This window comes from Garra rufa, chromosome 22, assembly GCF_049309525.1.
Source record: "Garra rufa chromosome 22, GarRuf1.0, whole genome shotgun sequence".
NCBI lineage: Eukaryota > Metazoa > Chordata > Actinopteri > Cypriniformes > Cyprinidae > Garra > Garra rufa.
In genome coordinates, this window is record NC_133382.1 from 35,137,564 (window position 1) to 35,152,043 (window position 14,480).

Consider the following 14,480-nt stretch of genomic DNA (forward strand, 5'->3'; position numbering starts at 1 on the left):
AAACTAGGCAGAACAGCAGTTTTCCAATATGATAATGATCCCAAATACACCACCAAGATGACAACTGCCTTGCTGAGGAAACTGAAGGTGATGGGATGGCCAATGTCTCCAGAACTGAACCCTGTTAAGCACCTGTGGGGCATCCTGAAGCATAAGGTGGAGAAGCACCATGTGTCTAACATCCAGCAGCACCGTGAGGACTGCAACAACCTGTGCAGCTCTGGTCAATTCCATACCCAGGATGATTAAGGCAGTGCCAGATAACAATGGTGCTAACACAATATATTGACACTTTGGACAAGTTCACTTAGGGTGTACTCACTTTTGTTGCCAACTATTTTGACAATAATGGATGTATGTTGAGAAATTAAGTATAATTTCTATAGTATTGTCCATTGAGAAGATATACTAAAATGGTTGCTAAAATGGTTGCTTCTTTTTGACACAAAAATGTTTTACTTGACACATACAATGTTACTAATACCTAACATATCTCTGAAACAAGTGTTTTAAGAAATCACACCTTGAACTCTCATATTTATATATGTATACCAGTCATATGTATTCACACATGTGTACACAGTGTCAAAAAGACTCCCTGCTGAGTCATAGACTTTTATGTGGAAAGCTGGGAAATGGTACTTAATCACATCTCAGTTCAACAGAGAAAGTAGAGAAGCAGGGAGAGAAAAAAAGACACTTGGATAGAGAGACGAGAGCCCATGGGAGTCTGCCTGCAACAGGGGTAGAAGCAGTAGTTGAAAGCAGGGAAAAGTAAGATTAATGATGGTGGGAGAGGACTTCTCAGGACGCCGAGACTAACACTGATCTCTGGTCAGGCTGCAATTCTCTTTACTTGCCCATGAAACACAGAACCTGTGACTTTCTGTCTGCACTGTCCATTCTACTTTTATCTTTGAGTATAAACGCAATAACAGAGAAAATACAACCCTGAAACCTATCTGAACTTTTTGTTAAAGCAGTTTTTATAGTTTAGCCAGTGACAGAAGAACTTAATCGGTCATATCTTACATATCTGTTGGAATATATTAGATATATATATGATATTAGAAGTCTGGCACTGATAATAATTTTCATTTTATGGTCAATAATCAATAAATGGTCAAGATTATTCTATTCAATGTTAAAAATAAAAGACTAAACCCCAAAATAAATCATTTTAAAAGGTAAAAGTAAATTTAGGCCTCACAACATTAAAATGAAAATGGAATTCATAAAAATGAACTTGAGCGTTTCATGGCCATAAATATAAAAGTAGTGAAAATGAGCATGAGCATTAAATATCGAAAACTAAAAAAATGTGACCCTGGACCACAAAACCAGTCATAAGGGTCAATTTTTTGAAATTGAGATTTAAACATAATCTGAAAGCTGATTAAATAAGCTTTCCATTCACGTATGGTTTGTAGGACAATATTTGGTCAGATACAACTATTTGAAAATCTGCCATCTGAGGGTGCAAAATAATCAAAATATTGAGAAAATCGTCTTTAAAGTTGTCCAAATGAAGCTCTTAGCAAATGCATACTATTACTAATCAAAATTTAAGGATTGATATATTCACGGTAGGAAATTTACAAAATATCTTCATTGAACATAATCTTTACATAATATCCTAACGAATTTTGGAATAAAAGAAAAATCGATAATTGACCCATACAATATATTTTTGGCTATTGCTACAAATATACCTATGGTTTTGTGGTCTATTGCTACAAATATACCTATGGTTTTGTGGTCTAGGGTCACAAATAAAATGAAAAAACAAAGTAAAATAAAATAAAAGTTCTAAAATCGATCAATGTGCATCCCTACATTTTTGTATTTAAACCTAAGTTATGTATATACACAGAAAGCCCTCTTGCTTTGTTGTTGTAACATTTGTGCCAGCAGGAAGATACACACAGAAGACAATCAATGCTGACAGTCAGATGATAGTTTGTCAAAGAGAAATGTAAAGCAATGCTTATTGTCTTTCACTATAAGAGCAGATTATGAGAGTATGTGTGGGAAGTGATTCCCTTTAGCTTGAATGTGATTTTGCAATACTTTTCTCTTGTGCTCAGATCAAGATTCACATCAGAACAACCACAGTTTTTCAAGCCAAAAAGCTCAATGCATCCAGAGCCCTTAGGCAACTCTAAAAAAACATCAAAGATATGGATACCAGAGTTCATTCTCAGAGAAGTCGGTGTGTTTTAAGATTTTAGTATACTGATGTGTCTGAAATCTCACCAGCAATAAACTTTAATCAAAGCCAAAGGCCAAAAATTAATCTGCTAGTATAGCAGATAGTTCCTATTGACATCAATACACTGACTAACTTACTTAAAGGTTGTATCAGCGATTTCTAGCCTAAAACATAAAGTGTCAATCTCAGCTGACCTTTCTTCACGATCCTCTCGCTGCCTGCCCCATAAATTGTCTGTGAAAAAACCGCGTCTCTCTGGTCAGCCTAGGGTCCGAGATATGCCAAAAAAACAATCGGCACTACCAACCTTTCCACACATAAACAAACAGTGTTTGACCCTAGGCTGACCAGAGAGACGCGTTTTTTTCACAGACAATTTATGGGGCAGGCAGCGAGCGGATCGTGTAGAAAGGTTAGCTGAATTTGACACTTTATGTTTCAGGCTAGAAATCGCTGATACAACCTTTAAGAAATACAAGACACCTAATAGTACATGATTTAAAATTTTCCATGTTTGTTCATTGGTGCTTGGTTCAAAATTCAGTCACCTGAGCCTTAAATGTCATGTGACTACAGACTAAACGCTCTGAGTCACAGAACAATAACGTCATGAATTGAGCACTCCTGCCAAAGACGGACCAACCCCTAGGCATAACAAACCATTTTGTAAACTGTTTTTCGTTGGCCAGTTGTTGGATTTTTCTATAATGCATTGGCAAGACAATTACATTTAGACAGAAGGTGCAGTTCTACTTTGCCAAATGCCCATCATGAATCAAGAATTTGGCTTTGAAAAGCATAACGTAGGCCACTCAGTTCCTAGGAGGCAGAAACGGACACAGATCTTTTTGCGTCTTTGTTTCAGGACGCTTTCACCTCCAGCTGAGCAACAACAGCAGAGACCGCACTGCTGGAGGAAACTTCAGACTTTAATGGGATTACTCAGACATACCCTAATCGAGTGAGCGCAGGTGGAGAATTAAAAAGATCACAGCCTCCTGACGAACTGGGAGACATGCTTAAAATGGAGACAGCGTTACGTAAGGGTACTCAAAACTCTTCTCGACTTTTAGTGGGTTTGGCCATTGCTGCTTGTAAAACTACTCACCGTGAACATCCGGCCCGCTTTTGATCTTTTGTTCCAACCCAGGCTCATTGGAAATACATGCCTCTACATACATTTCTGCAACACCGTAATTACGTACCTGCAGCTTCCGTAGCAGTTTCAAAATGAAATGTCCAGAGAGTGGCGCTAAAACACACGTTCAATACGTGACCTTGGCACGTTTTCGATTACGTTGGTACAGGTACGTATTGCTGTGTTTTTATTCAAATATTCGGGTGTCGGAAAAGGTTAATGCTCTATCGTGTTGGAAATATCCCCTACAACCCAGCCCTAAACCTAACCAATAGTCTTAAAGTGGTCGTATGATGTTGCTAAAAAGAGCATTATTTTGTGTATTTGTTGTAATGCAATGTGTTTATGCAGTACATACTGTACATTATTGTTGCTCCTTACTGCCTTGGTTTCTGAAATGCTTTGATTTTTACAAAACTCATTGTTGATGGAAACCTACTGATTATAATGACTCATACTGTCTTTTTATGAGTTGCATCGCACCGCGCTGTCTGCATTTGTGATCGTAGAACCAGAAACAACAAGCACTACTCTACACTGCTCAAAACTTGCGTTTGAATAGTCAGTGCTGAATTCTTTAAATATGAAAATGTACTTACAGGTCGTCAGTCAGAAGTGCAGACTGTGGTAAAGTAGCGGCATCAGTGGTAAAGTAGCCCAATTCCGCGGGAAAACCACAGACTTGGCAACACTGATTAGAAAACTCATGCATTTGAAGCTGTATGTGATGTTGCACTCTTAAAAATGCACTCTTCTTCACAGCGATGCCATAGAAGAGCCATTTTTGGTTTCACAAAGAACCATTCAGTCAAAGGTTCTTTAAAGAACCATCTCTTTCTTACCTTTTTATAATCTGAAGAACCTTCTTTCCCCACAAAGAACCTTTTGTGAAACAGAAAGGTTCTTCAGATGTTAAAGGTTCTTTATGGAACCAAAAAAGGTTCTTCTATGGCATCGTGAAGCACCTTTATTTTTAAGAGTGTACAGTATATATTATGTTAATGGGACGTTAAAATAGTTTTGAAGCCATAATATAATATTCTAAAGTAGTTATTGTCTGAAAATAGGCTTTATTAATCAAAACTGTGAGTAAATCATACTATGTGTGATAAGGAATAAAAGTTTTACTGCCTTTAGTAACATACACATACAGTATATAGTTTTTTCTTTCAGGTTTGCAGAAATGTATATAGAGGCACTATTATGTGCACTATTTACACCTGAATTTCTGCATTTATTTCATTATTTTTCACATTATGTATGATGAAAGCCTACTCTACACGAAGAAAACTGATTTTGAGAGCTGCCGATTCATTTAGATTTTCATTCAGGAGGTGCTTAAATCATGTGGGACTATTTTATTTTTGCGGGCCATTTTGCAGAGAGAAGAGGAAAAGAAGAAATTTACAAAGTGGCGGGCAATCAAGTCGTCAAAATTTCTCAGCACAACAAGATCTGTGGTTTGTGCTGCAATCGTGATATTCAGTATTGGATTACTTAAACCCCTCTGCAATTGCAGTTGAATTCTAAAGAAAAGTAGGGGGTTGTTAAATTGATTACATTGTTAAGAATGATTACAAATGACTCTGCACCAAATGGCTGTTTCTAAAAGAATGAATCAGTTTTGCAATCACTTGTGCTTTGAGGACCAGAAATGAATCATTTTAGGGAAAAAATGAGTCATTTGAGACTGGCGTAAGAAGCGTTTGATAAGTTTCTTAATTTTCTTTCAAAGATTGCAGCTTCCTAATCTTTCGAGGCCACCTCTGAATGAACCTTTCTGTCGCCAGTGAAATTGGTGTGCGTATTTACCTCAGGCAAAGCTAAACAGCAATATCCTGCGTATGCAAATGAAACCCAAACCAGTCATACACAACCTTATTAACATGCACAAAAATCGTGTTGCCACTTTGAGTTCAATGAGTCATCAAGATGGTGTTGCTAACAGACAATTAAGACAAGCAGAGGAAAAAAAGTCATTTTACAGATACTTCCTTTATTCATACAAATTAAATCCTGCTCAGTCTGCAGAGATTTCTTCCAGTCCCTTGCTTGCCTTTGAGAGCGAGTTAAAATTACATAGTATTATGAATGTCTTAACCATTGGGAAATTAACAGATGTTACCCAACACCTCCATGCATGACGCTGTTTCCAACAAACAACCAAAATGAAGTTTCCCTGGGCATCACGACTGTGGATAACACAATGACCTGATATTCTCCACGGCCTGCGAGTAATGGTCTTCTGTGCTGACTCCACAGCTACGGTATTAGCCTGTTCGCTGCCCTGAGCCGTACAAAGCCTGCGTCCGAAAGCCAATTCAATGACTTCACAGACAGCATTTTAGTATGAAGGATAGTGGCTTCAGACAGATTTTCAAGCCACTATAATGTAACGTAGTAGCACACGGAGCAGCCTGAGGTGGAACATGGCATGACTTCGGAAATTGACACTATAAAGCTATTAGGGCCGGGTATTGACACAGATTTCTCAATTTGTTTCGATTCGGATCTTGATTCCATTCAAATTCGATTCATTTGGAAATGAATCAGATTTTGGGAGCAAAACAGAACTTTTTTCTCTCACTTGGCACAGTACATTAATAATCAATGCTAAAATAAAAGGCAGAAATTCGCTAATGCTATAATTATCTTTCTGCTCTAATTAGTTGAAATGTATACATTCAGGTAATGCAGGTAATACATTCAGGTAATGAAAACATAACTTGTTTTCATGACAGATTTATGGAAAAAAATACATTGAAGACTTCACAAACAGGTAAAAATAGAATGAAAATATAGTACATATATTTAAAAAAAAATGCTTTTCTGCTAATCAAGGCTCTGTTTATTTGTTTAAAAGTACAAAAATAGTAATGGTAATATTGTGAAATAGTATTGCAATTGAAAATAGCATTTTTCTATTTTAATATACTTTAAAGTAGAATACATACCTGTGATGCAAAGCTGAATTTTCAGCATCATTACTCCAGTCTTTAGTGTCACATGATCCTCCAGAAATAATTCTAATATGCTGATTTATTATCAATGTTGAAAACTGTTTTTTTTTTTTTTTTTGATTCTCAGCATTTATTGAAAAATCTAAATCTTTTGTAACAATAAACACTACCGTTCAAAGTTTGGGGTCAGTAAAATTTTTCTTTCTTTCTTTTTAAAAAGAAATTAATACTTTTATTCAGCAAGGATGTGTTCAATTGATAAAAGACTCATATTGTTAGAAAATATTTCTATTTTGAATAAATACTGTTTTTATTTTCACTTTTTATTCATCAAAGAATCCTGAAAAAAAGTACCACAGGTTCTAAAAAATATTAAGTAGCAGTTTCCAACATTGATAATAAATTAGCATGTTAAAATGATTTCCAGGGATCGTGTGACACTGAAGTCTGGAGTAAATGCTGATGAAAATTTAGCACTGCGTCACAAACATAAATTATATTTTAAAGCATATTAAAATAGGAATCTGTTATTTTAAATTGCAATTTTTTTTATCAAAATAACTTTTACGAGCATAAAAGACTATTTTAAAAAAACATTAAAAATCTTACTGATCCCAAACCATTAAATGGCAGAAGTTGCACTGCTTCTTTCAACATACACTAGCTTCTGATGTACATTCAAGTTTATTTTGTGCTATAACTACTAGTAAAGAAGAAGAGATGACCGATTCAAACACACAATACAAGTTCATGCCACAATTTTACTCTTGTACGAAAAATTTAAAAGCAGGGCTCAGCTAAAGGGCGAGATATTATTCTGTGCATTTGATTTCCTGTTAAACAGTGATTTGTTTCTGAGCATCATAATCGATAATGAAACTGGAAATGGAATCACTTTGAAAAAAGGAACACAAATTTAAATTATTCATCCACCGCCAGATTGTTTTAATTCTCCCTTCCAACTTCTGAAACAAACAATATCTGATTTGTGTATGTATGTGTGTTACATTTGACACTAATAATGTATTTGCATGTGTCTTGATGTCTTCCTATCCATATACTGTTTTCAAAGGCAGCACTCTCAGACAAAGCCACACAGGAAAGAGAGAGTGTGAAGATTAATCCTACTCAGACAGTGTGGAAACTCAAGCCGGACAGTGGCTGATGATTCACAGACTTCAATCAGAGCACACAGGAGATGAGGTAATCTGGAGTCAATAAAGACCAACAGAGTGAGGGTGAACTAGCATGTGGATGGACAGTACACAAACACAAGTCAGCTATAATTGTACTATCAAAAAAACAAACAAAACAGGCATAAACGATACACTATAATTTAAAAATAGTCTGATTTAATATGATCTAGGTACAATACTGTATGTGCCCACCGAGTTGGAAGTCTCTTAAAAGTAAGAAACTTAGGTTGAAGTTTTTGAAACAGGCACATACTGTACAGGATGTTAAAAATAGGTTGGTTCAGTAAAGAACCTAAGAAAAAAATGAATGATGTGCATACTAATGAAGCTGAATTGAAAGAATGATGCATATTTGCAGGTCAGCTCAATGGCTGTGCAGAACCTGGCTGGTCACTCTTATTTTTTTTCACCCACATATATTAATTATGGAAGTCCATTTCCGCCATTCAGTAAAAAATAAAAAAGGTAATTGCGACTTCACAATTCTGACTTTTTTCTCTCGCAATTTCGAGTTTACATCTCGCAATTCTGACTTTTTTTTCAGAACTGAGATATAAAGTCAGAATTGCGAGTTATAAATTCAAAATTGCTCAATATAATTGTGGGATATCAACTCACAGCTGTGAGAAATAAAGTCAAAAGTCTTTTTTTCTCGCAATTACGACTTTGTAACTCAAAATCCAGACTTTTTCTCGTCTTCGCGAGTGTGACTATTTCTCAGAATTGTGAGATATAAACTCGCAATTGCAAGCTGTAAAGTCCAGTTTTAAGGAGAAAAAAAAGACTGATATGTTCACAGAATTGCAAGTTTATATCTCACAATTCTGACTTAACTCGCAATTGTGAGTTTATATAACCCAATTCTGACTTCATTTTTTAGAATTGCGAGTTTATTATCTCGGAAATTTGACTTTTCAATCGCAATTGCGACTTTATATTATGCAATTGCGACTTTATTTCTCAGAATTGCAAGTTTATATCACACAATTCTGACTTTATTTCTCAGAATTGCAATTTTATATCTAGCAATTCTGACTTTATAACTCACAATTGTGAGTTTATATATCATAATTCTGAGAAAAAAGGTCAGAATTGCAAGTTTGTATATTGCAATTCTGAGAGAAAAAAAATCTGAATTGTGAGATAGAAGTCGCAGTAACCGTTTTTATTTTTTATTCAGTGGTGGAAACAGGCTTCCTTAATTAATAACCCACAGACAGAAGGGGAATCTGGGATTAGACCACAGATGTTGAGATGCCTAATTCCAGACAATTTCAACAAAGACTTGACAAATAACCTGTTTCCTCATACTGATCTTTCTGTGTGCATAGAATATCTGGATGACCTATACTACATTTGCCATGGGAAATACTGCATCCCAAAATGCAATAGCCTTGACCTTATATTTTTAGAGTGATGAATGAACCTGGCATAATCTCAGCTGTAATGTCTTTTTGACTCATAATTACTTTTTAAGACTTCCACTAAAACTTTTTTTTTGTGCCACCAAACAGAATTAAAAATTCAAATGAAGGATTACAATCAAATGACATTGGTGTGCAACGGCTCTGTGCCATGTGACAAAATATGCAAGATTAAATGTTTTGTATTTTGTTTTCACATAATACTGTATCTACGGTTGAATGCTGAATACTGCAGTGTATTTGGTATTAAGCTTTATTCCCTCCTGATCTCATTAGTATTCCGAATCTTTACACATCCATATGTACAAAAATATATTAACTGAAATGCACAATATGGATATAGTGACAGCATCAGTGTGTATAATTATTTATGAAATGCATTCACAGCTTTAGAAACATAATAACTATGAACCCTTGATATTTTTATAGTTAAAATTTACAAATTCATACATTTTTAAAGGGAACCCTGGGTATTAACACTTGTATGGCTTAATATAACAATAATGATGTCTCTTGAAATGTGTAGCAGAAAACCTATGAAAGATTATTTTAAAAATCTACATTGTTTTATACATATTTTGTATAAAATATTTCAATGACGTGAAATGGCTGCATTCAATGAGTAATTGCCATTACCTGTTGCTGTATTTATTGCAACACAACTCAGAAAATAAAATACAGATACGATGCCACATTGTGGCGGCTTTTCGAAGGGCAACAAGAGAAGTGATGTAAGTCTTTATTGCTTTTCTTAGCGATAAGAAGAGGAGCAAAGAATGGGAAGATGCCTGTGGATGAATAAAACTTCCTAAACACCTATGTCTTTGGTTTTTCTACTTTAGCCCTATGCCTTTGAGCTTTTTAGTAGATCACACCACTGAAAGAGCTTACAAACAGCAGAGACAAGAAACGCTAGATGCCATCCTGGCAGGATATAAACATTCTGACTTTTTTCCTCAGAACTGTGAGATATAAAGGCACAACTGCAAGTTATAAAATCAGAATTGCTCGATATAAAGTCAGAATTGTGGGATATAGTTCTGACTTTTTTTCTAGCAATTGTGATATTGTATCTCACTATTTTTCTCCGAATTGTGAGATATTAACTCTGAGTTTACAACTCACAATTGTAAGTTTATATCATAAACTCAAGAAACGGTAGATGTCATCCTGGCAGGATGTAAACATGCCAATGCTTGTCATGATGCCGCAGCCACTGAAGGCGTTTCTCAGCGCAAAATTCACTCAATATTTGGGGCGTTTAGACTGGTTTAAGCCTACACTTACATCCATTGCCACATGTAAGCTCTTTAAGTAGCTGTGGTCATTTTATCCATGTTTTATTTTCAGAGTTGTGTATTCTAAATTGTGATAAAAATAACAGCATAAGCTCACCGATTGCAACCATTTTACTGTATATTGTTATCTTTTTTTAAATAAAACAAATGGATGTCATTCTGTTGTGGCTTCAAGAGATGGAAAAAAAAAAAAAATCCCTGAGCTGCAACACTGCTAAGCGTTCACGATCATTCTGGAGCGCAGAGGAAGGAAGAAAGCATTAAACAACTAAGGGACGCAGATAAAGCAGTTTGGGGAGAAAGGAAATGAAAAGGTGAATGACATGGATGTGAGAAGACAAAAAGGAATAAAACAGATTTGTAAAGGGCACCATTTACAAATCTATCGTACTCCCTACCAGGCTCGGATTGAGGGATTAGACCGCATTACTTAGGCTGCTTTTGTGTAGGCAAATCCTGGGTGGAAAGAAACCCAGTGAGGCTTCTGCTGACAAGAAAGGGGGAAAAAATAGATCCTCTGCAAAACCTCATGCTTTCCATCTTCCTATCTGGCCTATCTTTCCTCTTTCAACATTCTGTGCTCATTCTCTTTCTACTCACAGCTCTCTCTCTCTCTCTCTCTCTTTTCTCTCACTGTCATGCTCTGTCTTTTTAACACTCTCACACATGCGGTGTATGGAATATGACCCGAGACCCGTTTTTTTCAGAGCACGCTCTTTGTGCAAACCTTATTAGCTTCACACTCGCCTTCGTCTCTCCGGCAGGCTGCTGAAGTTTTATGAGAAATTTTGGGCCCCGTTGTTTTTGCGTGCAAACAAGTGGAAGTGTGAAAAGAAAACAGGGTAAAATGCAAAAGAAACGAGCCTTTCTAACATTAAAAAAACTTTCAGGACTTTCAGAAATATTATCTGGTCAAACTAAGGCTATTTCAAACACTGTTGAATTAATATATTTTTTATGAGTTCTGTCCTCTGTAGCTAGGCTACAGTAATGCAGATAAAGGACAATTGCTTCAACAGAAGATACATTTTATAGCGCTGTCTGCAAATTATAACTGGTTGTCTATGACAGGTTTCTTGATATACTGTTACAGCCAAAGCACTGTCAAATCAACTGAACATAATGAATGTGTGAAAATAATCCCCTTAAGAAAATATGCCATGTGTTTGGCTGCCACCAATGAATCGCAAAAAGAAAACCAAGCAACTGTGAAAACCTCTGATTTGTCAAGTGTCAAAATGATAATCATTTATTCCAGGAAGGGCATAACAGCAGCCCTTAATGATACATCTGCGAGACAAGCGAGACAAGCTAACAGGTCTCCCCTATCACTGGCTGAGCCAATGTGCTGCAGCATACTGAACAGAATAGTAGTCCGTATTTTTAGACGCAACGCATTGGGTTTGACGTAATTAACGCTAAACGCCATTGGATCTGGCGTGTCATGTGACCGATCGTGACGCGACGCGTTTAAAAACGCATCCGCGAATGACATCTGTCCTGTGAGCAACGGCGAATCGTTCGGTTAGTAGTAACGGCATCCGAAGACTTTGAATATTGTTTACCAATCATATGGACTATTTTTATGGACTATTCTTAAAGAGGCTTGGCGCAAGTGTTTCCCATCTTCGGACCTAAAGTTTGTCTTTTAAATTAATTTATATCTGCTGCTCTTGTACGGTTTTCACAACGCGTCATCAATCGGCCATTTTGGCAGCGCTGAACATAAATAATGCCACTGAACCGAACGAACGAGAAGGGTCTGGCTGCAGACCTGCACCTCCACTGTCAGACCTGCACTCTCCGACCTGCACTCTCCGTCACCCAAACTTCCTCTGCAGGTGACGTCACTTTCAATCGACACCTGCACACTACGGTACCTGCGCTATTTGCAATCTGCGTGTAGTGGGACGTGTTGGATTGAGAATAACTTCTGAATTCGTTCAAGAATCATTGCTGTAAGTACATATGTGTATGTTTATTATACGTTTTATTAGATTGTATTCTGATATACAAAATTATGTTTGCCAACGTGTTCGCTGCTCACTGGTTGTGTTTAAAAAGTTGCATTAGCTAGGGCTGTGCAATTAATCGAAATTCGATTTCGATTTTTGCTTCAAACGATCATGAAAATGCAGTAATCGAGATGAAACGATTATTGTTCCCCACTCCACCCCCTTTTCCAGTGGTGCGCTTTCGCTATTCCATAAAAGCCTAATTTCACATGCAAATCAGCAAAATCATGTTACGTGACTTTCATAAAACGGGATATGCTTGATTTATTCATGTTTCTTTGATGTTATGTTTTTAATAGCGCGTCGGAAAAGTTGCGGTGTTTTTTGAATGCGCTCAAATACGGAGCCGAACATGGACTTGTAAAGTTATATTTTAACTTAGGTGCGCGCCTAAACGGTCAAATACACGCAAAAATATTTGAAAATGAGGCGCTTGTTGATTATTCATGTAAACGCTTGTCAGTTAAATGACCATAAACAGTTGTAATTAAAAAACGTGTGTAACAGTATATTGGGTCCGTGCGGTTAAGCGCAACACATAGGATTCCTTCTGCTGTCTGTTTAATATGAATAAAACTTAAAGAAAAATCACTCACTGCTTTTGAATGAAGGACGTTTGTAGTTTTAATCAGACACAAAGGATGTTTAACTGTTACAGTGAAGATGCAGTTTTATTTTACATTCAAATAATTACATTTAATTTATGTCGTATTGTTAGACTACTTTAGACTTGCAGAAAAGTATTCAGAAAAATATTTTTTTAATCACTGTTTTTTTTTTTTTTTATATATTTTTCGCTGTATTGCAATCTTTAGATTAATTACTATAGAAAGTTTTGGACCCTGTAATAATCGTTTAAATAATCGTGATTACAATATTGACCAAAATTATCGTGATTATGATTTTTGTTGAAATCGAGCAGCCCTAAGCTGTATAGCCTAACTAGTCAACCACTCCGTCACTGACTTAAATACATTTAAAGTAAGCTAAACTACTGAACAGAATGGTATATATGCTTTCGTAAGTTAATTATATAGCTTACACGTAAACTACTGTATAGTTTAGTGGAAGTGATTGTTGTGTTACTGATAATATAAGTAGAATGAGACAATTAAATGTGGTGTTTTTATTAGCAAAACAGGTAGTGTGAAACATTGTAAAGCACCACATTTGATGTTTTCTTCTGCTCCTACTCTTCTCAATTCAGATTACTTCATTTGAGTGACATTTTATATATTATAAATATATGTATGTGTGTGTATAACTGGTTTCTTCTATCCTGCTCTTAGGCAGATGATGCAAGTATAGATGTACTGATGGAATCATCACAAGAGGTACATTATTTTGTTACAGGACTAGTAACAAGCAATTGTTTTTTTTTTTTGCACAATACTGAATTAATGTTTTTGGTATCTTACATTTGTATCTCTCTTGTTCTTTGTGTTATTTTACAGAATCAACTGATGGGAGATTTAAATAAAGCCAGCAAGTGGTGTTTGGAACCATAGATATATATACGTAGATGCCTCATTAGCGACTGTTTCTATGGGCCTTTATACGTAAGCCGTCCGCCATTTTGCTGCGGTCCAGTTGACGTCATTCACCCATAGATCTAGGTAAATCACCATAGTAATCACTGAATATTCTAAATATAACAGTCCTGCACAGCCGTTGGTCTGCGAACCTACAGTATGGTGAATGACGTCTAGTGGACCGCTGCAATATGGCGGACGCATCTATGTGCTTGGAGCGGTCCAATGGGGTATCTACGTATACGTATATATGTTTGGAACAGCCAAGTGTGCTGCTTGGTTCTGTTCAGCTGCCCAAAGTACTCTGCATGGAGGATGAAGATGTTGATGAGGCCATGGACAAATTACAGAAGGCTGAATTTTCAGAGGACAGACTTGTTGCTCTGGAACCTTTCAGCTTTATCTTTACTGCGATGAAGGACATTGACTTCTTCCTTGAACATGTAGTTGATGTTATGAATCTGAAAGTATTCTGTCAAACTGAAAAGGAAGGAAATGCATAATGTGCTTCTTTGCAGAAATAAAAGAAAATACATAATTTGCCTCTTTGCATTCTTTCTGTTCTGTTTTTATTTGTTGTGGAAGTGTTTTAAGCTTTTACTTATTTTTATATTACTATTTTATAAAACTATTGCTAGTTTACCAAATAATAGTAAATAGTCTGTCTCTTTGTAACTAGCTTACAATAAAAAACTAAAATAAAAA

At 36.1% G+C, this 14,480-nt stretch overlaps 1 long non-coding RNA gene across 1 annotated transcript; it reads left to right on the forward strand.

The window, feature by feature from the left end:
• Nucleotides 1-12,063: 12,063 nt before the first annotated feature.
• LOC141297314 (uncharacterized) lies at nucleotides 12,064-14,313 on the forward strand. Its single transcript, XR_012341358.1, has 3 exons — nucleotides 12,064-12,186; nucleotides 13,533-13,577; nucleotides 13,698-14,313. It is a non-coding gene; the product is annotated as an uncharacterized lncRNA (long non-coding RNA).
• The last annotated feature ends 167 nt before the right edge of the window (nucleotides 14,314-14,480 follow it).